Source organism: Aptenodytes patagonicus, chromosome 29 (genome assembly GCF_965638725.1).
Source record: "Aptenodytes patagonicus chromosome 29, bAptPat1.pri.cur, whole genome shotgun sequence".
Lineage (NCBI taxonomy): Eukaryota > Metazoa > Chordata > Aves > Sphenisciformes > Spheniscidae > Aptenodytes > Aptenodytes patagonicus.
Window position 1 is genome coordinate 398,782 of NC_134977.1, and position 25,226 is coordinate 424,007.

The 25,226-nt window shown below is 58.4% G+C and overlaps 1 pseudogene; it reads right to left on the bottom strand.

The window, feature by feature from the left end:
- Positions 1 to 13,613: 13,613 nt before the first annotated feature.
- On the bottom strand, positions 13,614 to 23,957 carry LOC143171634 (polyunsaturated fatty acid lipoxygenase ALOX15B-like; annotated as a pseudogene).
- Between the last annotated feature and the right edge of the window lie 1,269 nt (positions 23,958 to 25,226).

A 25,226-nucleotide genomic window follows, 5' to 3' on the forward strand; every position in this document is an offset into this window, starting at 1 on the left:
CACGTAACTCGTCTTGCATTAGGAAAGAAGTGCCGCCCTTTTGGTGAAGAGACAAAAAAAAAAAAAGAATGGTAGTGCTTTCCAAGGAATAACATTTAATCCATTTTAATGAGCAGGTAGGTTTTATCTGTGGCAGAGCTAGGACGTGGAGCGAGATTACCATGCTTAGACTTACCACTCTAGAGTATTAAAAACATTTCCTTGAAACACTTTCCCAAGACAACAAGACGTGACTTTCTGAAATAGCCATTTTCCTCGGAGCTGCGTCAGAGCTAAGCCAGATGAGTCTTGCCTGCTGTTAGTCACTGAGGCTGATGACAAGTCGCCAGCGGTTTTGGCAAGGACAGAACAAGTTCGATCCATATGAGCCTGTGTGCTGATCGTCTTCCGGTTTTGCAGGCTGTAGGTTTGGCAGGACTGATTGTGTCGTTAACGTGAGGGTAATAGCAAAACCTGCAGGCATCTGTGTAGGGCATTTTGGATTTTATATGCTTTGCAAGAGTACTTGAACAGGTTAACGTTCTGTTGAGGTACGGGAGTTCTAGTGTCATCAGAAGAGAGTGAAGACAAAGAAGATGAGGATGGCGAAGATACTCAAAAGCGTTACAACCTTTGACAGCAAAAATGTGTCATTTACAGTTGATACGAACAGTTTTCCTTCAGTGTACTGTTCTTTTCAAAGATTTACAGAGGACGTGGTCGTCTCCTATCAGGCAGAGGTATCCATGTAGACGTGCTTGGTCACAGAGGCCTTGCTGCAAAAGGACTAACGGGTGGGTGCGTGGTTAGTGGTGGTTCTCCCTTACCAACAGTGCTGTCAGTCAGGTCAGGGAATGATGCTTTGGAGGGGTTTCAGATGGGTGGTAATTACAAAATAATGGTATGATTATTACTGCGGTAGTCTGAGGCTATGAGGGAAACAAAGATTTGGGGAGGAGAGGATTCTTTTTATTAGCCGTTATTAGATGTTTTACAGCGCAGCATTTGTGGGTCACTGACAAGACGGTCGTGGAGGTGGTGGCTGAGATTGTGTAATGGAAATTCTTTTGTTCTGGAATTGAAGCCCAAATCTCCCTCTAACCGTCTTAGCCTACTTAACCTGGAAGCATAGTGTTTCTTTTCTTCAAACGGAAGATAATTCAGTTAGAGGGAGAGCCTGTTTGGAAGTGTTATTAGTGTGGGGACAGAGGCCAGCTGGGGGCTGGGGCCCTCGGGGGTGGGAGCTGTTTCTGCCCCGTGCCCTTGGGCTGGCGCTCACAGCTGGGAACGGGCTTTCCAAAATCCTGCTGGAAGGAGGCAGATGTGGGACCCGTGGCCGAGCTGGGGGACAGGGAGAACCCTGGACCAGGCTCGGGACGTGCGGCAAACCTGCCTTCCAATCAGCTCTCGCAGCAGAACGTTGCCCAGGAGTCGTTCTGAGTGTTGCCGTTCTCCTTCAGGAAGCATGGTACGCACCAAGCACACCCAGAGCTGTTCCTGTGCCAGGAGAAGACTTCACGCATTGCTGAGGCTGATGGTGACAGTTCCCACCAGCTGTCCAGCGCAGGAAGATGCAGGTAAGGTGCCACAGAGGGGACACCAACTGGTTGTCACTTCTCTTGCAGGAACAGGACTTAACAGCAGAAGGGAGGCAGGACGAGAGGGCGCCTGAGGTCAAAAAGCACATCAGACAGCTGGGACAGTCACGATGACAGCAGAGGGAGAAGGAGGTGCAGGTGACCTCGCTGGGACAATGCTTCCGAGGTAACGTGCCACACCAACACAAAGACAGACAGGGGCATTGGGAGGTCATGGAGTGGGTGAGAGAGGTGCCTGGGAGAGAGGAGAGCACGGGGAGATGGTGAAAAAGCCAGGGTGTTGGAAGTGAGGACGCTCCTGCTGTGCAGGTGCTTGTGATGTCATAGGTGGTTCAGGAGGTGTGAGGCCGGGGGCCAGCCCCTGGCTTGTGCAGCTGCTTGCGATGTCATGGGTGGAATGGGAGGTGATAGGGCAGAAGCAGGCACCTGGCTTGTTGTTTCAGGAATTATGCAGCCGCCACCTAGGCCATGGTAGGAATTATGCAGGTGCCACCTCACAGGGCTCGGCCCTAGGCTCCTGCTCGCAGAAGACGAGTCGCCAATCTGCTGGGGAAATAAGGGTTTATTTATCCACCATGCAGAGCAGCACGAGCTGGGTGCCTCCAAGGAGGGACCCCTAGTGCTGATCGCAGACCCCAATTATACCCTTACAGACAGATTTCCCGGAACGTACCACCCATCATCCCATCCCCAAGTCCAATCACTTAAGCCTGGTCGGTGGTCTCTTGATTTCTTGTTGGTTTTCTTGGTTGCTGGGCTGGCCGCCTTCTGAAGTTATCTCATTCTCTCGGAATTGTTTCCTTGGTCCCATTCTTCTTCATGCTGCTTGCACCTGCCAGTTTCAGCTAGTTCTGTGGTTGCAACATTTCTCCCCCAGTCAGGTCTCAGCACCCTCCTACTCCACGCTGCCTTTAACCTCTCCCTGCCTTGCTCCTCTCCCCTCGGTGCCTGCAAGCAGTGCCCTCAGCCCTGCTGCGCTTTGCAGAGGAGCTGCTCCTGGGCAGAGCTGTCTCTCTGCAGCGCTGCCCAGTTGCCAGGAGCTCCCTCCATCCCAGGAGCCCAGCCCAGCTCAGCAGCAGAGGACCAGCCCAAGGCATCACTTTTTCTCCCCACCTCTGGGCTCCCTTCAGGTGGCCCTGGGGCTCCAGGGGAACCTGCTGTGAAACAGGCTGAAGGAATCACTGATGTTCCCTCCCTCAGCTGGGGAGAGAGACTTCTTTCCAGCAGTGTCATTTCTCACCTCAGGAAAAAAAACGGGCATGAGAATTGCCTTTCCTTGTCCCATCGTTAGGCAGGACACCCAGACAGGGCCAGGGAGGGATCTCCTGTACCCCTGCGGAGGCAAGGGATTCAGCCGAGTCAACGGCGGCACCTCCTCCTGTGTTTTCAGCCCTGGGGCCAGAAAGGGACTTGGCTCCCTCCCATGCACACCACAAACCCACAAATCCATCAAAGGAGGTGGGAGTCCTCTTGCCTCAGTTCAGGTGTGCACAAAATGGCCACCTGCATGTGAGCTCCTTGTCTCAGTGGAGAGGGAGGGCACAGTGAGCTGCTCAGACACAAACACCTGGTGGCATGTCAGGTACTAGAGATGGTCCAAGATATGTGCAGGTAACTGCAAGCTCTACTGGAGCAACTCTGAGAGAGCGGACAACATTTGGGGGCATCTTCTTGGAGGTTGTTGGGAAATTCCTTTGGCCAGTTGAAATGACAGCAGATGCCAAAATTTAGGGCAACTGAACCTTTTGCTATTCATTATGATCAGGGCTTCATCAGGCATAACAGTAACTTGGAAAGACAAACGCCATAGCCTTGAACGTACACCCCACACATGCCTTGTTCCTTCTTTCCCCCACTTTTATTGCTGAGCGCGACGTCATGTGGTGTGGGATATCCCTTTGGTTTGTTGGGGCTAGCTGTCCCGGCTGTGTCCCCTCCCAACTTCTTGCCCACCCCCAGCCTTGTTGCTGGTGGGTCAGCGTGAGAAACAGAGGAGGCCTTGATGCTGTGCAAGCAGTGTTGAGCGATAGCTAAAACATCGATGTGTTATCAGGACTGTTTTGGTCGCAAATCCAACACACGGCACCACATGGGCTGCTACAGAGAAAATTAACTCCATCCCAGCCAAAACCAGTGCAATAAAGCCCATCCTACTCCTACCACGCAAGTGACGCAGCAGAGAGCGTTTGTGCACGCTGGAGGGTCTGTTGCATCCCACAGGCCTTCGATCCCATCTCTTGTAACTGCCCAACCGCAGCCAACCCCCAAAGCCCACCTGCCCAGACGGGGTCCCAGTAGCAGAGACATGTTGGGGCAGGGGGCAGGCGGGGGTTTTGGAAAAGGACTGGGGAGAGAGGGGATGACTGTTTCCCAGGACAAGAGGGGAAATCTATCTCCTCTCTCCCCACTTGTGCCGCCTCCCTGCTGATGTCATAATGCACCTTCAAATGATGCGGGCTGCTGTCACAGGGGGATACCCCACATCACAGGGAGGTCTCCCCAGCGCTGCGGCAGTGCCGGCACTTCCCGGCGAGGCCTGGGCACTGCTGGGCACTGCTCAGGGGCTCCGCACTGCTGCCCTTCAGAGCTGCTCTGCTCCACAGCCAGGAGCGGGTCGGGAGGCAGCGGGGCTGCTCTGGGGGACCCTCGCTGACAGGCAGGACCCTTCCTGACAGGCAGAGCAGGGGCACGTTGGAGAGGAGTTTTGGGCGAGGAGCTGCGAAGAGCATCCCTTTCCCTGAGCTGAGGGCAAGCAGCAAGCGCGATGGAGGGCTGCTGCACCGTGGCCATCAGCCTGGAGCTGAGCAGCTTGTTCCCCACGCTCCTGCAGCTCTCCACCAGGGGTAAGGGTTTCGGGAGCTCCTTCTCGAGGGGTCGCACCGGGGCTGCCCACTGTCAAAAGCTGCAGCTGCCGGGCTGTGGGGGTGGCTGGACAGGGCTGGGGGCTGCCGCGAGAGCCCTGCCTGAGAGTCCCACCGGGCTCGGGGAACAGTGCAGCAACCAGGACTCCCGGGTCATGGTGCTGGGGCTGCCCTGAGCCCCAAGGCTCCCGTGGGAATGGCTCGGTCCCCTCGCGAGGGGGGCCATGCGGGGCCAGCTTTCCCTGGGAGCTGGTACCTCTTGGGGTTCTGGCTCTGGGATGAAAAGGGGTCCTGCGTCCCCGGGGCTGGGGCATCCTTCAGCTCCCACAGGGCTCTCACGAGCCGGCTGGAAATGCCTCTGCTGTAAATCAGCCCTTTACCTTGAAGTAGTCTCCTTTGGGAGAACCTCTGCGCCTTCCCACGGGATCCTCTTGTGCCACCAGGCTGGCAGATCATGTCCTGGGCTCTGGGGTGCCGTCCCTTTGTGGGGGTTAGGTGGCCACAGCCCTGGTCCTGAGCCCTTCCCACATCCCCATTTCTGCTCCAGCCCTGCCCCGGGAGCAGAGGAAGGCTGGCAGCCTGAAACTGGGGCACAGCCCAGCTCCGCAGCTGTTTGTGGACACCTGCATCTGTCACTCCCTGGGCGAGGAGCTTGCCGAGAGGCTGTGAGCTGGCTGGCCCGCAGCCTGACACCTCTCTCCCTTGCTTTCCAGAGGTTGTGGCTATCTGGGATGCTGTGTCTGCGTACATCCTGGGACAGCTGAAGCTGGACAAGGTGGGCTGGCATCTTGGTCCTCCTTTGCCCTGGAGAGCCTGGACGCTGGGGAGTGATCCCTCCCTGAGCATTGCGGCAGCACACCGAGACAAGCCCGTGCGCCCACAGCTGCTCCTTGGTCAACCACGAGAGAGACTAGTCCCGATCTAGCCTGAGAAAGCATTCGGCACACGATAGGGCTTCACCCTTCGCTATGGTCAGAGTGGAGAGACCAAGCAGAGAGACCGGGGATTATGCTGGGCCCGTGCCAAGGACAATCCCTGGGGATCAGTCCCATAGGTATTCCCTGTGCTGGAAATGCCTGGGATCTTCTCTAGCCAAGGGATGTTAGCAAGTATTTTGAGGAGGGGAAGAAAAGAAATGGAGAACGTGGGCCTTTTCCAAAGCCTTCACTTTTCCCGTCTCCAAAGTACTCACTCATCAGCCTTTTTGTCTTTTTCCTGGGCAGGGTGTCCTGGTCACAGGACTCGGGACCTTCGCTATGGTCCAAGAGCGATTCCACGGCGAAGAAGAGGTGTATGTGGTTCGAAGACCCGTCTTCCGGCTGGACATTGATGCGTTATGTCTGCAGGAGCTCGCGTTCCCCACAGTGGTTATCCCCGGTGAGAAGGCAGCGGCCACCCTCCACTTTCCCCCTCCATGTCTGAGGGCGGGGTGCCTGCTCTCTGCTCTTTGGAAAGGGCTGGGAGAAGTAGAGAATTGCCTCCAAAGGTCGGGGGACGGCTTGAGCTCCCCCCAAACAAACCACTCCCCAAGAGCTGTTTCTAGAAACGACCTTTTCTATGGCGTTTTGTTATGAATCTTACATGGAAATTTGGCCTGCTGCTGGCAGTGACGATGTTCCTTCTCCTTACAGGCGATGTCAAGATCAAGCCACTGAACTACAAGTGGCTATCGCGAGCCACCTCCTTCCCGCAGCACGTGGTGAAGGACTGTGTGCAAGAGACCATACTCTTGTACTCTTTCCAACTGAGGAACAGGCAGCGCCTCGCCTTCGCCTTCAAGGACATTGGCGTTCTGTCCTGCAAAGACGATGTCCTGTGCATGCGGTTTTATTACGACTGCGTCACAGGGCTGGAGAGCAAGGCCAGCTGCATTGCGCTGCTTCACACTGTAAGTTGCTCAGGTTTTGAAGGCTGCTTCAATGTCTTTGGGAAGCCTATCGAAGGGTGAGCGGGAGACAGGTCTGCTTCCTTTGGGAGCCAAGAGGAAACTGCCCTGGAAACCCTCTAACAGCTCTGTGTCACTTTGCAGAGGCTGTGGATGCCAGGTGCAGCCGTCTGCGGTGGAGCGACCACCGCTCGGGGGATGCAGGCTGCTCCTGCCCACGCGTTCCCGAGGTGAGTGCGTTTCCTCTGCAGCCCTCGACCGACCGAGCGGGCGGCTTCCCAGCTCCTGCTCAGCAGTGCACGTTGTCAGGGCTCCACACTCAGCATCGAGTCAGGGATCAGTCCTGAAGTGACTGGTTTCTGGTTAACTAATGCTGAGCTGGGGCTACGCATGTATTCTCCTGGAGTGACTGGGCATCGTGATCGTGTTTCTCACACCCAGCCTGCCGTCATTCCCATCAGAGAGAACCAACTGCACACGGGGAGGACTTGAAGCTACATTTTCTGGTGTTGGGGGGAGATTGCCAGTAAAACCTGTGCATGGCCACAAAGGAAAAGGGATGCCATGCCTTGCACGACAGTCAGGAGGATTAGCGCTGGGAAGCTGCAGAGGGTAGGGGCTGACCCTTCTTCAAGCCTGTGTCACCATTTGCTTTCCAGGTTTCAGTTCATTCTGTTCAGCAGATCGGAGGCCAAGGCTTTCTCCACCTGGCACAAGAAGGCTGCAGAAAAGCACAGGACCAGAAGAGGTACGGGAACGGGTCCCTGCTGTCCAGGCGGGGCCCTGCCCCACGCTGGGGGACCACAGCCCAGTTAAAACGCACGCCCCACGGGGCTGCTCTGAAGAGCTTCCTCCTTTCCCAGGTACAGACGGGTGTCCTGACAAGCAGGAGCTTCACCCGCAGAGGCGGGTGAAGTTTTCCCTCCCCGTGCTGCCAAGCCAGGGGCCAGGCACCAGGCAGCAAGACACGGGGAAGAAGACTTCTGCCAGGTGAGACCCTTGTGGGAAGGGATGAAAGGGATCCTTGCACCCATGTAGGAGAGACATCCCCTTTGGATGTTCCGGCTGTAGGGACTCGGGAAGGTCCCTGACACATGCCCCACCGTTTTTATGAGCTTGTTTGCCCCACCGCAGGCCTCTTAGTGGGGAAGACGGCAGATGTTGAGTGCACCCCACATCACTTCCCTTGCCCTTGCAACAGACCTGAGGTGCAGTCCTCTGCCATCCACCCGATGGGGCTAAGGAAAGGCTCCTCCTTGCCATGGGAAATGCCCCCCCCGGCCCCCGCTGCTTCTGCCAGCCTGGGGAGCTTTGATACCAGTCAAAAACAGGAGACCAAACTGCCCCGTGCTCATGCCGACTCCTCCTGGTGTCTCTTTGCAGTGTGCTCCCCCCATGTCCAGGCAGCTCCCCCAGGACGAAAGAGGCACGCAGGCGGGAGCCAGCTCCTCCCGCCAGGCCCACCGCTGCACTCCCGTCCTCCGAGGGCTGCAAGAGAGCGTTGCAGGTACGTGCTCTACCTTGCTGTAACTACCGTGCTGTCTGAGACTCGGCAAAAGCCTCTTTGTGCAGAGAGCCATCCTGAAAGCATCCCTTGGCGTGCGTTCATTGTAACCTGTTTGTCACCTCCTTCAGATCTTCTTCACGAAAAGGAAGGTGCTGCACACCCTTCCTGCCCGTTACTGCCCCCTGGGTTGTCAGGAAACACTTTATCCTGGCCAGGGGCTATGGAAAATGTATGAGTCCTTTCTAGGTCGTTGACAGCGGAGGTCTTTGGTCACTCAGCTGTGTTTGCCATGAGTTGAGGAGCCTGGCATGACTCCGCGGCCCCTGATCTGTTAGGGGCAAAGCGCTGCCGACCGACCTGGCTGAGGCAAGGGGCACCAACGCGGGTCAGGCCCGAAGGAAAGCCCCTCCAGGAGCTGAGACTAATCCTGCCTGCTGCTGTGTTTCCATCCCCTCCAGGAGGTCTCGCAGCTGTCTGCAGAGTGGGAGCAAGTGAAGACCCAGTGGCAAGAGCGGCGACAGCAAGCCAAGGCAGAATGGGCGGCGTGGGAAGCCTGGTCTGCAGGGGAGGACCGACAGCCGCCCCAGGTACGGGCAGCGATTGAGAGCGCTGAGAGCAGCAGCGACCCTTGCTGTCGGGGCACCCAGGGCGGCAGGTCTCCAGGGGGTGGGAGCAGGACTGACACCCAGCTGCAGGGCAGGGGGTTGCCTGCTCATCCTGGTGAGGGAGAGATTGGCAGCAGGATCCGAGGGGCAAAAGTAGCCATCAGCCGTGATGACAGGCACGCGGTGCTGAGTCTCCCGGCTCCCAGTCCTGCTGCAGGCTCCTTTCAAGAGGTCCTCTGGGAAACAGCACCTCTGTTTCCCATCTGGTCTGCTGAGAGCGTCTCCTCCCCGGCAGGCACTCGGCACTGGAGGCACTTGGACTCCCCACCCTCCAGCCCAGCCCAGGAGAAAGGAGGCCAACGAGAGGTGGAGGAAGGCTGAAAACCCTCTCCCAGCAGAGGAGATGGCAGCAGCAGCCCAGCTGGAGAGACTCCATCCTGAGTAAGTGTGTGCCAGCTCTGGCCACAGCCTGGGGCAGTCGAGCAGCCGTGACCCCGCAGACATGTCCAGGACCCCCGTCGCTGCGTCCTGAGTTGCATGGGACACCCCCTGATGTCTCCTAACACGGGCATGACCTGGGGTACCCCCACAGCCAAGGCCCAAAACTCACCACAGGGTGAAAGGGTGGGTACACGCGGGACCGGGTGGGGGCAGGGGCTGGACGAGGCGAGAGGCAGAAGGGATCTCCGGCAGAGGCCGAGGGATGATGTTTCCCTGTTGTTGCAGCCACCTTTCCCCACGAGCGGTCCAGGTCCTCAGAAGGCTGGAGCCGCATCAAGCACGGAGGAACATATTCAAGCACGTCGCTGAGAACAACAGGCGGCATCAAGAGCAGCAGAGGCAGCTCCCCTGGTAACTATCTCCAAAGAGGGATGGTGCTTCCCCCGGCTGCAAGGCCCATCCCTCCACCGAGGGCAGCCCTGGGGGAAAGAGGGCATTTCTCTGACACCCCTCACGAGACAGAAGCAGGTTCTGGAGGCTGGCTTTGGGCTGCACCTCCCTGACACACAAAGGGGACTGCCTGGGCACCCAGAACTGCCTTTCCACGTGGGCTGTGAAAGTCCTGGCTGAAGACAGAGGGATCCTCCCTCTGATGGCTGCCTTTCCCCCTTCCAAGCCAGAGAGCGTGTGCTTCCCTTGCAGAGTCCTGGGCCAAGACACCTTGCCCCGAGGGGGGACACCCATATGGGACACTCAAGGTCTTGGCCCAACCTGACTCAGCCCCAGGCTCATCACCTGCACCTGGGACCTTCTCATGGGCTTGGGCATCAGGGGCCTCTCCCACTTCCCAGACACCTGGAGCCCTCCTTGCAAGCAGATCCCATCACAGGTGGCCTGAGCTACGCCTGCAGGATTTCTCTGCTTTCTCATTTACAATCACACACTTCTCTTTCTTCCTCCCTAGCACTAGATGCTGGTACCGCAGCAGAGGGGAAGGTGCCAGGAGCAGTGGCTGTTAGCCAAGGGGCTGGGAGGCTTCTCAGCTGCCGAGATCCACCTCTAAATACAAACTAAAGAGCTCTGGGGCTGTTCCCAGCTGGACTGACTGGCCTGTGCCTGATGATGGATCCGTCTAAAGGGATTAGGCACACCCCATGTGTGATCCCAGAACTGCTCTTAGGGGCAGGAGGGAATAAAGTCCACACCTACCCCACAGCTCGAACACGTGCAGCCCCACTCCTGCACATCCCAACACACAGGCAGCACGGCAGAGGAGGCTCTCACGCTCTTCCCGGGAAACCAGCACAGCTCGTGCCTCCCTGAAGTGCCTGCACACTCATGCACGCAGCGTGGAGAACCACCAGCAGGGCCAGAAGTCTGTGTGTGATTACTGGGCTGGGACCACACTGGGACCACAGAGGTGTGGTGGGTAGATGGCACCGCGGGAGGGCTGCGGTGGAGGGACACAGGCTCTTCAGGAAGGACCGTCTGGGAAGGCGAGGAGGTGGACTTGCCTCCTGCTCAGGGTGGGACAGGAGCCAGCTTATGGGTCAGGATCAGCAGGCAGACCAACGTGGGTGCCGTCTTAGCAGGTATCTGCTAGAGACCTCCTGTTCAGGAGGAAGATGTAGATGAGGCCTTCTTCAGGCAAGTGAGAGAAGCCTCACGTTCACAGGCCCTGGTCCTCATGGGGGACCTGAACCACCCTGGTACCTGCTGGAAGGACAATCCAGCAGGGCTCAAGCAATCTAGGAGATATCTAGAGGGCATTTCCTGGCACGGGGGATGGAGGAACCCAGAAGGAGCGGTGCTCTGCTGGACCTGGCACTGGTGAACAAGGCAGAACTGCTTGGGCATTTGACAGTCAGCGGCAGCCTTGGCTGCAGTGACCGTGAGATGGTGGAGTTGAGGATGCAGAGGGGAGGGAGCAGGGCAAAGAGCAGGACCACAGCCCTGGCTTCCAGGACAGCAGATTTCAACCTTGTCAGAGATCTGTTTGGAAGAATCCCATGGGCTATGGCCTTGGAGAGAAGAGGGGTCCTGGAGAGCTACTTGATATTCACGGACCACCTCCTCCAAGCTCAAGAAAGGTCCCTCCCGACAAGGAGGAAATCAAGCAAAGGCAGCAGGAGCCCGGCATGGATGAGTGAGGAGCTCCTCACTGAGTTCAGGCATGGAAAGGGAGATGCAAGAGGTGGGGACAGAGGGAGGTGACCCAGGAGAAGTCGAGAGGTGCTGTCTGATGGTGAGGGATAGGGCTAGGAAAGCCAAGGCTGACCTGGAGTTGACCTGGGGAGGGACATGAAGGGACAGCGGGAAGATTTGTACATGACCCTCACCAGATGAAGAGGAAGGAGGACGCGGCCCCACAGCATGCTGGGAACTGTAGTCCCTCCCCCGCAGCATCCTGGGAGCTGAGGTGCCTGCCCTGCCTGCAGGCTCCTCTGGTGCAATGAGGTGGCTGAGTTTATCCTGCAGCCAGGAGATCCGTGCAGGACAGCTCAGGCCTGACGGTCAGGCTGTGCTGCGCTGCAGCACAGCACAGATCGGTGACCTCTGGGTCTTCAAAGGTCTTCTGGTCAGGGTCACGTCACCCTCCAACCTCACCGTCATCACTGTTGTTTGTGGCACCCGCATCCTCGTCTACCTGCTGCCCAGAACAGACCCGCTGAGGCAGCTCAACAAAGTGGACTTCTTCTTCTACACGATGCCGCCTTTGGACAACCCCCTTGTCTACAGCCTGAGGCACAGGGAGGTGAGGGAGGCCCTGGGGGAAGGGCAGCCCTGGTCAGCACTCAGCGCTCACTGTGTTACTAGAGCCCAGTGAGGAAACGGTCCCTCTGGGAAGTGCTGAGGGTAAAGCGTGGGAAGGCACGTTCCCTGCAGCAGCTATCCCTCAAGGAGACTTCAGCGCCAGGAGGTCTGCGGTTCAGCCCACGCTGAGGTCAATGCTAAGGCTGGCCACGTGCAGTTTGCCTCCATGGTCTGTCCAGTGCCGTTGGAGAACGTTCCTTGGCTGGCATATCACCTTGGGGAGAGGAGCCATTCCTCAAGCCCAACTCCTGCCGAGCGCCTGCCTCTGCCTCCTATTGCAGCACACCCCTGGAGGAGCTGTATATGTCTGCGGTGGGGACATCTGTCCATGAGAGCGTGTCAGCAGAGGATCCCCTGCCATCCCATGGTGCTCTGGGAAGCAGAGTCTCCAGAGGCAGGGCTTCATTTAGGCTTGCCTGGAGAGCTTGAGCTCAAACATCTCTCCAAGCTCCTTGTGCCAGTATCCTCCCTCTCTCCAGGCCTGCCCTCGTGGTGCAGCTCAGGATGTCATTCTCCAGCCTGATGAGCCAAAATAGGCCAGGCCCAAGTCTCCTCCCTCCTCTGGCCAGGCCCAGCCTTGGGAACCAGTTGGTCGCAAGAAGCAGCTGTAATGAGAGGGAAGAAGTTTAGGCAAGAGGTGGTGGGGAGGCATGGCCCTAGTTCTGGCTGGGGTCTCAGACAGCATTCCCAGGAAAGTCAGGGACATCCCTCCCCACACCCTTCCTGCCCTCCATCCCCTGAGGAGTCAGGCAGCCCCAGCTCCAGCTGTGCTCCTCTGGCTCCAGCTGTGCTCTGCCCCTCGCCCTTCACCATGGAGTCCAACGGGTGGGAAGCCCCACATGGCCCAGCACCTTCAACCCTTGGATGAGCAAACTCCCCCCCTCACCCCTCCGTCCTTGCCACAAAGCCCTTACCCATCTCTGCTCCTTGGGGCTTGGGGTGGCAGGGACAGGGCAACCTGGGAAGGCAGGAAAACCTGTCGGCAATCGGGCAGGACACTGCAGTTCAGGTGGGGTTGGTCCTGGCCTCTGGAGGGATTTCTGCCTGGCCTTTTGAGAGCAGCAATAGGGACAGCCACATGCGAGCGAGACACCCAGAGTGCCTGTTCTGCTCCCAGAGCAGGGAACATCCCACAGCCCGATCTCTAGGTCCCAGCACCCCAAGAGCCTGGGTCCCCCAGCCCTCCATGCACAGGGAATGCCTGGGGACCTCTCACCTCCCACCGAGGTGGGGTGGCACAAGGAGGCAGCGCAGCCTGGCCATGCCCTAGAGGACCATGGCCGCAGGATTGGGGCCGTGCTGGCCTGGGGCCCCTGGGGGCACTGTGCCCCTGGGGGAGCTGGTCCTCACCTCCTGGCCAGTGTCACCCGCTTCCCTCCAGCCCCCCACCCGGCCCAGAGCTTGCTCCTCTCCCAGGAGTGGCGCAGGAGGGTGCTTCTTAGGGTAGGCGAGGTGTCAGGGTTATGCTTGTATCTGCTGAGAAGAGACTATGCTCTGTAAATTGCCTGTCTTTGGGAGCTGATGTTGCTGCTGCTCTTGTTACTGCTGTCCGGAGAGCTAGTACAACTGGCTAGCAGGCAGAGCTCAGCCCCTTTGAGATGTTGCCTGCCAGAGTCTTCCCACTCCGTATTTCTTCTGTTTTCCTGGCCTGTCCTGACGTGAGAAACCTCCGCAAAAGGCATTTAATTCCAAGGACTCCACTCCATGGGGACCTCTCTCCCCTCGCCTCTGCACTCTTGCTCCCCTGCTTTCTTTCAGGAGATGCAGCGGAACCACCACATCCGATCCGTACAAGCAGCAGGTTGGGGGAAATAGGAGATTCCAAGAGCACCGAGCAGCTCTGTGGGGTTGGGAGGAGGACACTTGGATGCGGCAAACACTGCTGCTGGCCGTGGTGTCTCCCTGAGCCATCTCTCTCTTTGTTTAATGGGTGAGGTGCAGCGTCTTTGACACGTTCATCCACTTTCTGGGTTTGCTCAGGGGGCTCCCAAAGAAGCGCCTGGGCCTGATGCCCCTACGAGCGCAGGCAGTGGGAGCACAGGAGTCTGCAGCCAGCTTTGCTGCTGAAGGGGTCTGTGTGTAGAATGGGACTGTGAACAGTAAGGGAGTGGCTAATTTCGGTTACTCTCCTTCGAGCAGAAATGCCTGTCTCAAAAGTGCACCTGTCGCAAATTGCTTCACTCTTCCAAGTAATTCGAGGAAACTACCAGCTCCCCCCAGGAGGCCCCGACAGCCCGCGGGCAGCCTCGGCCGTACCAGTGGCCTTGCTGCCCCTGTCCTCCGGGTGCTTTGGCTCAGTGGGCAGCTCGTGCTGGAGGAGAGTCGGGCATTGATGTCTTTAACACTGCCTGATGAGCAGCATTGCTGCGGAAAGCCGCCTGCCACACAGGAGCATGGAGTGTGCGGAGCTTGAGCCTCTGGGTATGAGGCAGGTTGTGAAATTCACCATCTGTCATCGCAGCACCTCTCTTTCTCTCGACCTTCTATTAATTTATTATGACCTGACAGGCATTGCAACCCATCCTGTGTTTTCCAATCATTTGGTTTTGGCCATCTGAGGGAAAACCCCACACCTCTCTTCAGATGCAAATACCAATAGAGAGCATTGCAGGTGGACGTACTACTGGAGATGGAGATACCGCTGGAGATGCAGATGCCACTGCAGATACCTTTGCAGATGGATGATCCATTCCTAATAGCATTGCAGATGCTGATGCCCTTGCAGATGTCATTGCAGATTCCATTGCAGATACCACTTCACTCTCAAATACCATTGCATACACCACTGCAGGTGGCGTTACTGATGCCATTTCAGATGCTGACATCATAGCAGATGCAGATACCATGACTCGTGCAGATGCCGTGGCAGATAGCAGTGCAGATGCAGGGACCGGAGCAGATGCAGAGGATATTGCAGATGCTATTGCATTTCACACCCCCACGCATATACCATTGCAGATGCAGGTGCCGTTGCAGATGTCATTCCAGGGGCAAATACGATTGCAGAGAGCGTTGCAGGTCAGCATAGATTGCAGATGGAGATCCCAGTGGAGATGCTGATGCCACTGCAGACGTAGACCAATTTGGAGATGCAGGTACCATTGCAGCTACCCCTGCAGATGCAGGTAGCAATGCTGATTCTGATGCACATACCATTCCTGATAATTATGCAGATGCAGACGCCAAAGCCAATACCAGTGCAGATGCAGATGCCGTTGCAGATACTGCTGCAGCTGCAGACGCCATTTCTGATGCAGATACTGCTGCAGCTGCACATACGACTGTAGAAACCACAGCAGAGGCCATTGCTGATGCAAAGTCAGGTGCAGACACAATAGGAGAGGCAGATGCCATTGCAGCTGCAGGTACCAATGAAGATGCAGAGGCCACTGCAGACACCCATAGCATTACAAATGCCATTGCAGATGCAGATGCCTTTGCAGCTGCAGATGGCATTGCAGATGCAGCTGCCGTTGCAGATAGCCTTGACAATGCCTTTTCAGCTACAGCCACAGACAGCAATACCGTGAGGAAGATCCCGATTCAATTGCAGATGCAACGGCAGATACAAGGGCAGATACAGACACGATAAACCTGCCATTACAGATACAAGTACAGCCACAGGCACCATTACCCATGCAATTGCAGGTGCGCTCATAGATACAGGCAGAATTACACATACAATTACAGCCACAAGACCAGCCACAGACACGAGAACACATTCCATTACACCTATAGATACAGACACAGACACCGATCTCGTTCCTGAGAGGGGAACCATTACAGAGAGAGGTGCCATTACACATACAGGTAGTGATGGACACACCACTGAAGGTACAGGGAGTACCTGCATCTGAACTGGGGGTCTGCCATGGCTTCAGCATCTTCAAGAGCAGCTCTAAAGGCAATTGCATCTGAAATTGTACTTGCATCTCCAAGGCCATCTGCAGTGGTATCTGCATCTGCAATGCCATCTCCAGTGGCATCAATGCCCGAATCTTCAACGGCATCTCCATCCGCAATGGTGTCTGTAACGGTACTTGCATCTGCAATGGCATCTTCATCTGAAGTGCTGTCTGACATGGCATCTGCATCTCCAGTGGCCCTTGCAGTGGCGTCTGCATCTTCAATGGCATCTCCATCAGCAACTGCACCTGAAATTGTATGTCTGAAATTGTCCCCCTCCAGGGCTGGGGGCAGCGTATGAATGACAGCTGGGGACATCCCGGAGGGTGGCACCTGCCTGGGCCCTGTGTCTCCCACAGGAGTTCAGAGCTGGGCCAGGAGCCCTGTGCGGGGGGGACGGTGTGTTTTGGGGGCTTATCTCCTGGCACAGTGGGGTTTTGCCTGGCATGCTGAAATACCGGGTTAGAGCTGCCCACTGCTGTCACAACTTCTCCCAGCCTCAGCCCACCGGTGCGCCCCAAACCTCCACCGGGCCCGTGGGCACAGGCCCTTGCAGGCTGGGGCAGGGCATGTTTGTTATTTTAATGGCATGTCACGTGATTTTTGGCATCACGGCGTGCGAGCATCAGCCAAGCAAGAGCTGCCGTCCGTGGAAAGCTGCCCGGGAGTGACAGGCTTCATCAAAGCCAACCCGTCCTCTCCCCCACGGCCCCACCCTTGAACCCACCTCCCCTAAACGCATTTGTTCCCCGTGTGCTCCTGCAAGCATGGCCTGGCTTACATTGGGCAACTGTGCTTTTTAAAATGCTTTTGGGGGGGGTCCCATTCTGTTCCCTTCTCTGCGCTGAGGCTGCACCCTTGTGGGAGAGCTAACAGGGGCTGTGTGCTCCTCCCCACCTGCGTCATCATCCTGCAGACCACGCATGTCACCTCTGCCAGCAGGACTTGGGTGGTGGAGAAATGCCAGGCAGCGTGTGAACGTTGCCCATCTCCACCAAGAAAAGCCCTCGGAAGTTCATCCCAACTGCTACACTATCGGAGCATGAAAAGAAACACCTGCTGCTGTGGTGCAGGGCTCTACCTTGCATGAGCTGCTGCGGTTGCAAATACTTTTTGCATTTTTGCCGGCAGCTCCCTCCCTCGGCATTCTTGGGGTGATCTGGGGTTATTTTGCTGCGGCAGTGAGGCAAAGCCGGGCTCTGGAGCTGAGTGCGGTGGGACCCGAGGAAGGGCGTCTTGACAGTTTGAAGGGCTTTGCATCGAGCCCTGTCCCCAGTGGTTGCTTTCAAGATGGAGGCACTGCAGCCCTTGTTGTCATGTCCCTGAGACCCCCAGGTCTGTCCTTGTCCCGGGGGGGCGTCAGTGCTGCTTTCTGCATGGGACCATGTCCGTGATTCCTGCAGGGACCTGTCTGTCCTGGCTCCCCCACCAAAGGGCTCCTTCCCCTGGGGAAGGGGACCGGGGAGTCCCCCCTGCCATTGCCTGCCCCGCTGGCGGTGACACGGCCCTGGGGATGGCTTGGTTGCCCTTCGGGGCTCGCCGGCTCTGATCTGGGGCTCAGGGGGGCTTTTGCAGCTCTTGGGTGCCGTTTCCCAGTGCCCCCTGTGCTCCCCCCCACCTCCCAGGCAGGCATGGAGCGGTTCCAGAGAACTGGCTTGTAATGGAAAAAAAACAAGAGGAAAGGTCCCATCAAAACTACTATATTATGTTGCTATGGGCTCATCACTGCCATGGGTGATGTCACCGCCCAGGGTGGTGCCACCATCCATGGGGTCATTGATGCCTGATGGGATGTTACTGCCCAGGGGGCTGCTAATGTCCATGGGGACCTCCGTTCCTTGGGGGATGGCACTGCCCTGAGGTGCTCCCGCAGGGGGTGGTCGTGCTGGGGAGGCTGAGCTGTGTGATCTGCCCGGCGACGTGGTGGCAGCCGCGGAGGGAGGGCAGCAGCACCGGGGCGGCTGGGACCACCGCTCTGCCTGATGGTTGCAGGTCAGGATGAGCTACTGTTGGCCCTGGGGGGTGCTGGGGGCTTCCGAGGCTGGGGGGGTGGGGCACCCACAGGGCAGTACCTGGTGGAGAAGCGCCGCCGTGGCCGAGCGCGAAGGTGGCCGGCAGAGGCAGGTCGGCGTTTCTCCCCTCCATGCAGATGACGTGGGGGTCAAAGCAGCTGCCGCACGGAGCCACCTGCAGACCTGCGTGGGAGAGCTGGTGACCTCCACTCCTTCCCCAGAGAGTGTCCCCAGGCTGCAGGGATTGGGGTCGGTCCCTACCTCGGAGGTAGAAGGTTTTGGGGAGGATGAATGGCTGAAGCAGCTGGGGGGGCGGGGGCAATGTGGTGGGAGCCACAGGGCTGGCAGCGCCATGGTCCATTCCGTCTGTTGGATGCTAAGGACTCGGCGGGGCTGCCAGCTCTGGCCGCTTCCATTTGAGGGTCTCCCAGAAAGGAAGGTGCGGGCTCCCCGTGTTCCACCCCATCCCCAACAGCCTCCCCAGCTCCTCATGGGGAGGGAAAGGGTTGCTTTCCTCCAAAACAGAGGCATTTCACATCCTAGAGAAGGGAAAAAACACCCCCAAAAAAGCCCAACCACAATTGTTTTTGTAAGAATGATCCAAAAGGAAGCAGGAGGTACAGAGCATAACAGCCCTTTCAGGAGGAAGAGCTTCAGGGAGAGTTTTCTGCCCAAAAAGCACCAGAGCCCCTGGGAAGAAAACCGCTCATGACTACAGCCTCTGAAGACCCTTTCTCCCCTCCTCCGTTCGTACTCGGGGGTTTACACCGAAGCCTTGAACATCCTGGGGAGCTACCAGGTACGGACTTTCCCCCAACATACACAATGCTCTTTGGGTAGTTACCTTAGAAGAGTCTGGGGCTGCTACCTGGGAATTCTCCTGTCTCCAGAAGAAACCAAAATGCTCCCGGAGATGCCTGAGGGGAGTTCCAGGGAGCTACAGGGCATGGACCTGCCTCCAACATCGACAAAACTCTTCAGGTAACCGCCTAGGAGTCATAGGCAGCTCCTACACTGGACTTCAGCCATCTCCAGGGAAGGACAAAACACTCCCAAGCTGCCTGGGAGGAGTCCCAGCAAGGGACAGAGCATGGACATGCCTCCAACATACACAAAACTCCTCGGGTGGCTTCCCTGGAGTAGTCTCGGGTGCTACCTGCAAAATTCAGCTGTCTCCAGGGGAGGCCAGAACATTCCTAAACTGCCTGGGAGGAGTCCGAAGGAGCTGTGGAGCATGGTCCTTCTCCCAACACGGATAAAACGCCTTGGGTAGCTGCCTTGCAGGGTTCTAGGGCTGCTCCCCAGGGCTTCACCTGTCTCCAGAGGAGGCCAACACACCCCTGGGGATGCCTGTGAGAATTCCCACGGAGCTACCGGGCATGGACTTTCCCCCAACACACACACTGCTGTCCCAGTAGTTACGTCAGAAGAGTTGGGGGCCGCTGCCAGGGAATTCCCCAGTCTCCAGAAGAAACCAAAATGCTTCTGGAGATGCCTGGGAGGAGTTCTGGGAACACTGAGGGGCACTGGGGAGACTGGAGAGCACGGGGGACACTGGGAGCACTGGGGAGTGCTGGGGGGCACTGGGGAGAGTGAGGGGCACTGGGAGCGCTGGGGAGAGTGGGGAGCACTGAGGGGCAATGGGGGGACTGAGGAGCACTGGGGAGCCGTGAGGGGCACTGGGAGCACTGGGGAGCAGTGGGGGGCACTGGGAGCAGGGGGGAAACTGGGGAACACTGGGGGCACTGGGGGCACTGGGAGCACCGGGAAGACTGGGGAGCACTGAGGGGCAGTGGGAGCACTGGGCACCCCATCATGTCTCCCAGTTGCCCCCCCAACTCCCTCTCTGGGTGGGGGGCTCTGGGGAGGTGTTGGGGGGGGGGGTCCTCAGGTTTTCAGCCCCCCCCCATCAGAGAGGGTTTGATTGACAGCTGGCATTTATTGAGGGGTTGGGGGTGAGAAGCAGGGCAGGGGGTGCTGGGTGCTGGGGGGCTGGTGGGTGCTGGTGGCATCCAGGTGCTGGGTGGTGGGTGTGCTGGGTGCGCAGGTGATGAGTGCTGGGGGTGGCCAGGTGTGGGGTTCTGGGGGTGCGGAGGCACTCGGAGATGCTGTTCTCGGTCTCCAGGGGGTTCATGTAGTTGTATCTCAGCTTGGCCCAGTGGTTCCTCTCCTCGATGCGGTCCCGGATCTCCTCCAGCTGCCCTTGGAAGGCCCTGATGAGCCAGTGGGGTTCCACCTCTGTGAACCGCTCCTCCAGGTACTGTCCCGGGAGTATCTGGGAGACAGGGATGGGGACCCATCAGGTTCAAGCACTTGACTGAGGTGTCTCAAGCCATCTGGGGGTCTCTGGCCCCGTGGTAGCTGTAGAGCGATGGTGCCCACCACCCTGGGCTTGGGGATACCCAAGGTGGTGATGTGCACCCATGCCCTTGTGGGGCATCTCCTGGGATTCCTCAGCCCCACAGAGCCACCGTTTTGGGGAGGGCATGGTGATGGTGGGGCCAGACTCACCACGTCACTGAGGCATGAGCTGAGGAGGATGAGGGCCACCAGGATGTTGGCGGTGGTGTCCACCTCAGGGATGGTGGTGAGGAAGCGTTGGAGGAAGGCCTTGCCCTTCTCTGCCGGTGGCAGGTGGCGCTTGGAGGACGGGGCGCTGGGGAGGAAGGCGCCCAGGTCACACTGCAGGGTGAGAGGCCACTGTCAGCAGAGGACATCCCTCTGGCATGGGGACAGGTGGGATGGGGACATTCTCATGCGGTGGGCTGGGGACATCCCTCTGGCATGGAGGGGGGAATGGATGGGGACATACTTCTGGCATGGAGCTTCTCCTGAGCTGGGGTGGGGATGTCCCTCCAGGATGGATGGGGACATCCCTCAAGCATGAAGAGAGGTGGGAACACAGACACCTCCCCTGGCTCAGGATGGGGACATCCCTCCTGCGCACAGAGGGGAACATCTCTCCAGCGTGGGACGGGGACAGTTGGGGACATCTTTTGGGTGCAGAGGGGTCAGAGGTCCCCTGTCCCACCTTCCCATTGTTGACGGCTGCGTGCTGTGCCGAGCAGGTGAACACCGCCATGGTGAGGAACTTGCTGAGCTCCGCCACCGTCCGCAGTGAGGAGGGGATACCTGGGGTTGGGTGGGGGGACAGCAAAGAGCATCAGGGACCTGTCCTTGTCCCCCCACCACCCCTGGGGACACCCCATGGGACCCATGGGTGTGGGGATGCAGTACCCGAGGAGATCCTGCCCAAGAAGCCATTGGTGAAGATGTCCATCACCCAAGCCTGCAGCTCATTGCGTCATCCCAGTAGCTGGGGAGGTGCGCCACGCCGCAGTGCCACATGTCATCAGGGAGGCAGAGGGAGGTGTAGGTGGCCTTCTCCAAGCCCTGCTGGATGATCAGCAGCATCCCCTCGCAGGTAACCCCCGAGCCCTGGTGGGGAGGGGTCACCCATGGGTGCTCAGGGCAGAAGGTGCCTTTTCCCCCCTCCAACCCCCGGCTGCCCCATGGCTCCTTGGTGCTCCCAGTATATGCCACTGTCCCCAGTGCTCCCCAGCCCCCTCGCCCCATGCTCTCTAGTGTCCCCCAGGGCCCTCTGTGCTCCCCAGTGTCCCCCAGTGCTCCCAGTATAACCCAGTGGTCCCGAGTGCTTCCAGGACACAAGTACTCCAAGTACTCCCCCCAGTGCCCCCAGTATGCCCCCCTAAGTGCTCCCATTAACCCCCCAGCACCCCCAATTCATGCTTGCTAGTGCCCCCAGTGCCTCCCCAGTATTCCCAGTATACGCCTCTGTCCCCAGTGCTCCCCAGCCCTCTGTCCCTCCATGTTCTCTAGTGTCCCCCAGGGCCTTCTGTGCTCCCCCAGTGCCCCCCAGCACTCCCAGTACATCCCAGTGCTCCCAGTGCTCACCTTGTCAATGACGCCACCAGGGTTGATGAGGACGCTCTGGGCCAACGTGTTGAAGTGGAAGTGGGGGACGAGGAGCTGGTGGTGGAAACCAGGAGGTTGGAGACGACTGGGGACCTCCTAAGGAGCTGGGGTGGGTGTGGGGGGGGAGGGGGGGGCACTGCGGTCAGATGAGGGGGGGGGGGGCACTGGGTGGTGCTGAGGTGGGACCTCACCTTGAAGAGGGGATGACAGGTGGGCAGTTCGCATAGGGTGGCGATGGCGAAGACCTCCCCAAAGAGGTGGGTCCTCAAGGGGTGGGTGAGGAGCTGGTGGCTGTAGAAGTTGGCGTTGCGCCAGGTCTTGGCCAACAGCCAGTCCCACTTGGCATTGCTTTGTAAGAAGATGGGGCTGGTGGGTCCCGGTGTTTGGCTGAGCTGTGGGACACAAACCACGTGGTGGGACCATCTCCTCTCCACCACCACGGTGGGGTTGTCCACTGGTTTGGGGTGGGACGTCCCTACCTGGATGGCGATGGGACGTAGGAGCCCGTCGGCACCCTGGTGCAGCAGGCAGAGCAGGGTGGCGATGTGCTGCCAGCGCCTGTGGATGGTGCTGGCCGCAATGCCTTCCAGCACCTCATAATCCAACGATGAAGATCTGACCCTCTTGCATCTCCTTGCCCAGGTTGGTGCCACCACCCAAAGAACCGGCCACCATCTCCAGCGTCACCAGGAATTTGGCCGGCAGCATCACGCAGTGCTGAATGGTGATGGGGTTGTTGCCATTGAAGAACTGGTAACTGAAGAAGTCATCTTCTCACCAGTGCCTGGCCGCGTACTCGGGGACTGAGGGGGTGGCTGGACATCAGCGCTGAACTGCCCACCCTCCATGTCAAGCCAGGGACTTCCTGGGAAGCCCTGGGTGGCGGGGGAAGACGCGCAAGGCACCCACCAATCTCCCTGCCCCACGTCCAGGAGAAGATGCTGCGCATCTCATCCAGGCTCTTCCAGAAGGTGGGTCTCAAGAGGAACCCTGCCAGAAGGTGGAAGGCCCCTCTACGGGACAGAGGTGGACCTCAGCAACCACCATTCCTTCCCTGGTCCCCCACCACCAGCCTCCCGGGACAGGGTGGCACTGGCGATGCTCCTCACTCCCATCATCCAGGTCCTCCCCAACCTTGGGGTGTTGCTTACTGGAAGATGAGGACACCGGTGAAGTTGGTGGCCCTCACGCAGGAGAACTGAGCATTGGAGTCCAGCTCGAGGATGGAGCCCACATTGAGGCAACGGGGCCAGCCCTTGGTGAAGCTCTTCCACCTGCGGGTGGGACAGGGGGACATACGTCAGTGCCACTGCTGGCCAGGCCACCCTGGCCATGGTGGGCCTCCATCCTTATGTCCCTGCTCTCACTGGTAAGCCTCCTGCCGTGCCTTCAGCTCCTGCTGCCGATGCTCCTTGAGGATCTCCAGCTCATCATCCACCAGCTTTTTCCCTGGAAAGGAGGAGAGAGGAGTCAAGGTCGGACCCCTGGCTAGCAGAGGAGGGTGGGGGTGGGATGAGTCCTACCCGAGCTCTCCCGGACCTCCACCATGGTAACCCCCTCCAGCCACTGGTAGCAGGGGAAGCGGTAGAGGGTGCCGTCAGGGCCCATCACGCGGATGTCCCTGCAGAACCAGGCATCCTCCAAGAAGAGCCGCCACTTGTGCAGGTGGATGAGGACGATGCGACCCAAGTCCTGCTCACAGCACATGGTCATGTCCTTCTCCTGGTGGGGGGTGGGCGGGAAATGGCTTGGGGTGGGAGGGCAGCTGCCCTGGCATGGCACTGGGGGATACGGGCATTCCCCACCAGTGGAGTGGGGCTTCAGGGCATCCCCCAAAGATCCTCTTCCTCCATCCCCCCAGGACCCCTTTCCACCATCCCCCAGGACCCCTCCTCCATCATCCCCGCAAGATCCTTTTCCTACATCCCCCCCCCAAGACCACTTCCCACCATCCCCCCAGGATCCTGTTCCTCCACACCCCCCACCCCCACCCCCTCGCTCCATCCCCCAGGATCCTTCCCTCCATGTCCCCAGGACCCCTTTCCTCTATTCCCCCCCCCCACCAAACCCTTTTCCTCCATCCCCCCCCAAGACCACTTTCCTCCATTCCTCCATGAGCCCTTCCTTCATCCCCCCAGGACCACTTCCCACCATCCCCCCAAACCTTGGTGAAGACCCATCCCTTTTCTTACCCTCTCCAGTAAAACCCATGCCGGGACCCCCGGCATGCCCATGCCTCTACTCGTGTCCCCATCCCTGCGCTCACCGTCCCCGGCAGGAACCAGTAGTTGACTGAACCAGGCGCCATCCGGCGCCTCTCACCACGGCTGCCCACCAAGGTGATGGAGATGGAGTTGTTGGTCCCACCTTCGAGGATGTCACCCGTTGCCACCTTCACCTTGTAGACGGCCATGGCGAGCTGCACAAGGACACGCCGCGCCATTCAAGAGATGCCTTTAAAAAGCGACCACCTGTAGGGGTGAGGGTTTTGGGGGTGGAAACCTGCCATCTTGGGTGGTTTGCATGCTGCAAGCCCCGTGGCCATTGCACAAGCCAGGTGGCCAGTCCTTCCTTCTCAAGGGGAGGTTATCAGATGACCGTTATTGGCCAGCGACCAGCATATCGAATCTCAATGGATGTGGCCATGGAGACATTACCCAAGCGATGGCCCCGGGGGTGGCCATGGGCCCAAGGGAGGGGGCGTTTGCCATGGTCCAGGAGCTCCTCCTGCCTCCCCAGGGTCTCCTCCATCTCCTGCTGGGTCCCTGCCTGTGCTGCTGCCCACACTTCACTGGCTGCTCAAGGGATGCTGTGGAGCAGTGGTTGTGGGGCAGGCAGGGTTTTCCCAAAGGAAGGTCGTGGAGCAACTAATACTGGTGTCACAGTTTAACCTCAGTCGGCAACTGAGCACCACACAGCCACTCGCTCCCTCACCCCCCCGCGGTGGGATGGGGGACAGAATTGGAAGAGTAGAAGTGAGAAAAACCCGGGGGGGGGGTTGACATAAAAACAGTTTAATAATTGAAATAAAATGATAATATACAAAGCAAGTGATGCACAATGCAAGTGCTCACCACCCGCCGACTGATGCCCAGCCAGTCCCTGAGCAGCGGCCCCCCCCCGGCCAGCTTTCCCCCAGTTTATGTACCGAGCATGATGTCACATGGTATGGAATAGCCCTTTGGCCAGTTTGAGTCAGCTGTCCTGGCTGTGCCCCCTCCCACCTTCTGTATGTTGCATCTCTTCCTTGATGACCTGAGGTGTCATGGGCCCACCGAGCTATAAATAATTCACCCTTATGTTGCCAGTCCAGATCCACCTGAGCCACTTCAATCTTAGCAGCCTGATCCCCCTGCTGGTTGTTTTGATTTTCTTCAATAGCCCGACTCTTGGGTATGCGAGCATCTACGTGACGGACTTTTACAACCAGGTTCTCCACGTGGGCAGCAGTATCTTGCCACAGTGTGGCAGCCCAGATGGGTTTGCCTCTGCGCTGCCAGTTGCTCTGCTTCCATTGCTGCAACCACCCCCACAGGGGTGCCACCTGCCACCATCCATGGGTCAGTATAGAGAGAGAGCATATTTTTTACATCTTGTCCTGCCCGGACTGGCCCCAGGGCTACTGCATGTACTACCTCCTGTTTAGTTTGTTCAAAGGCTTGTCGTTGCTCAGGGCCCCATT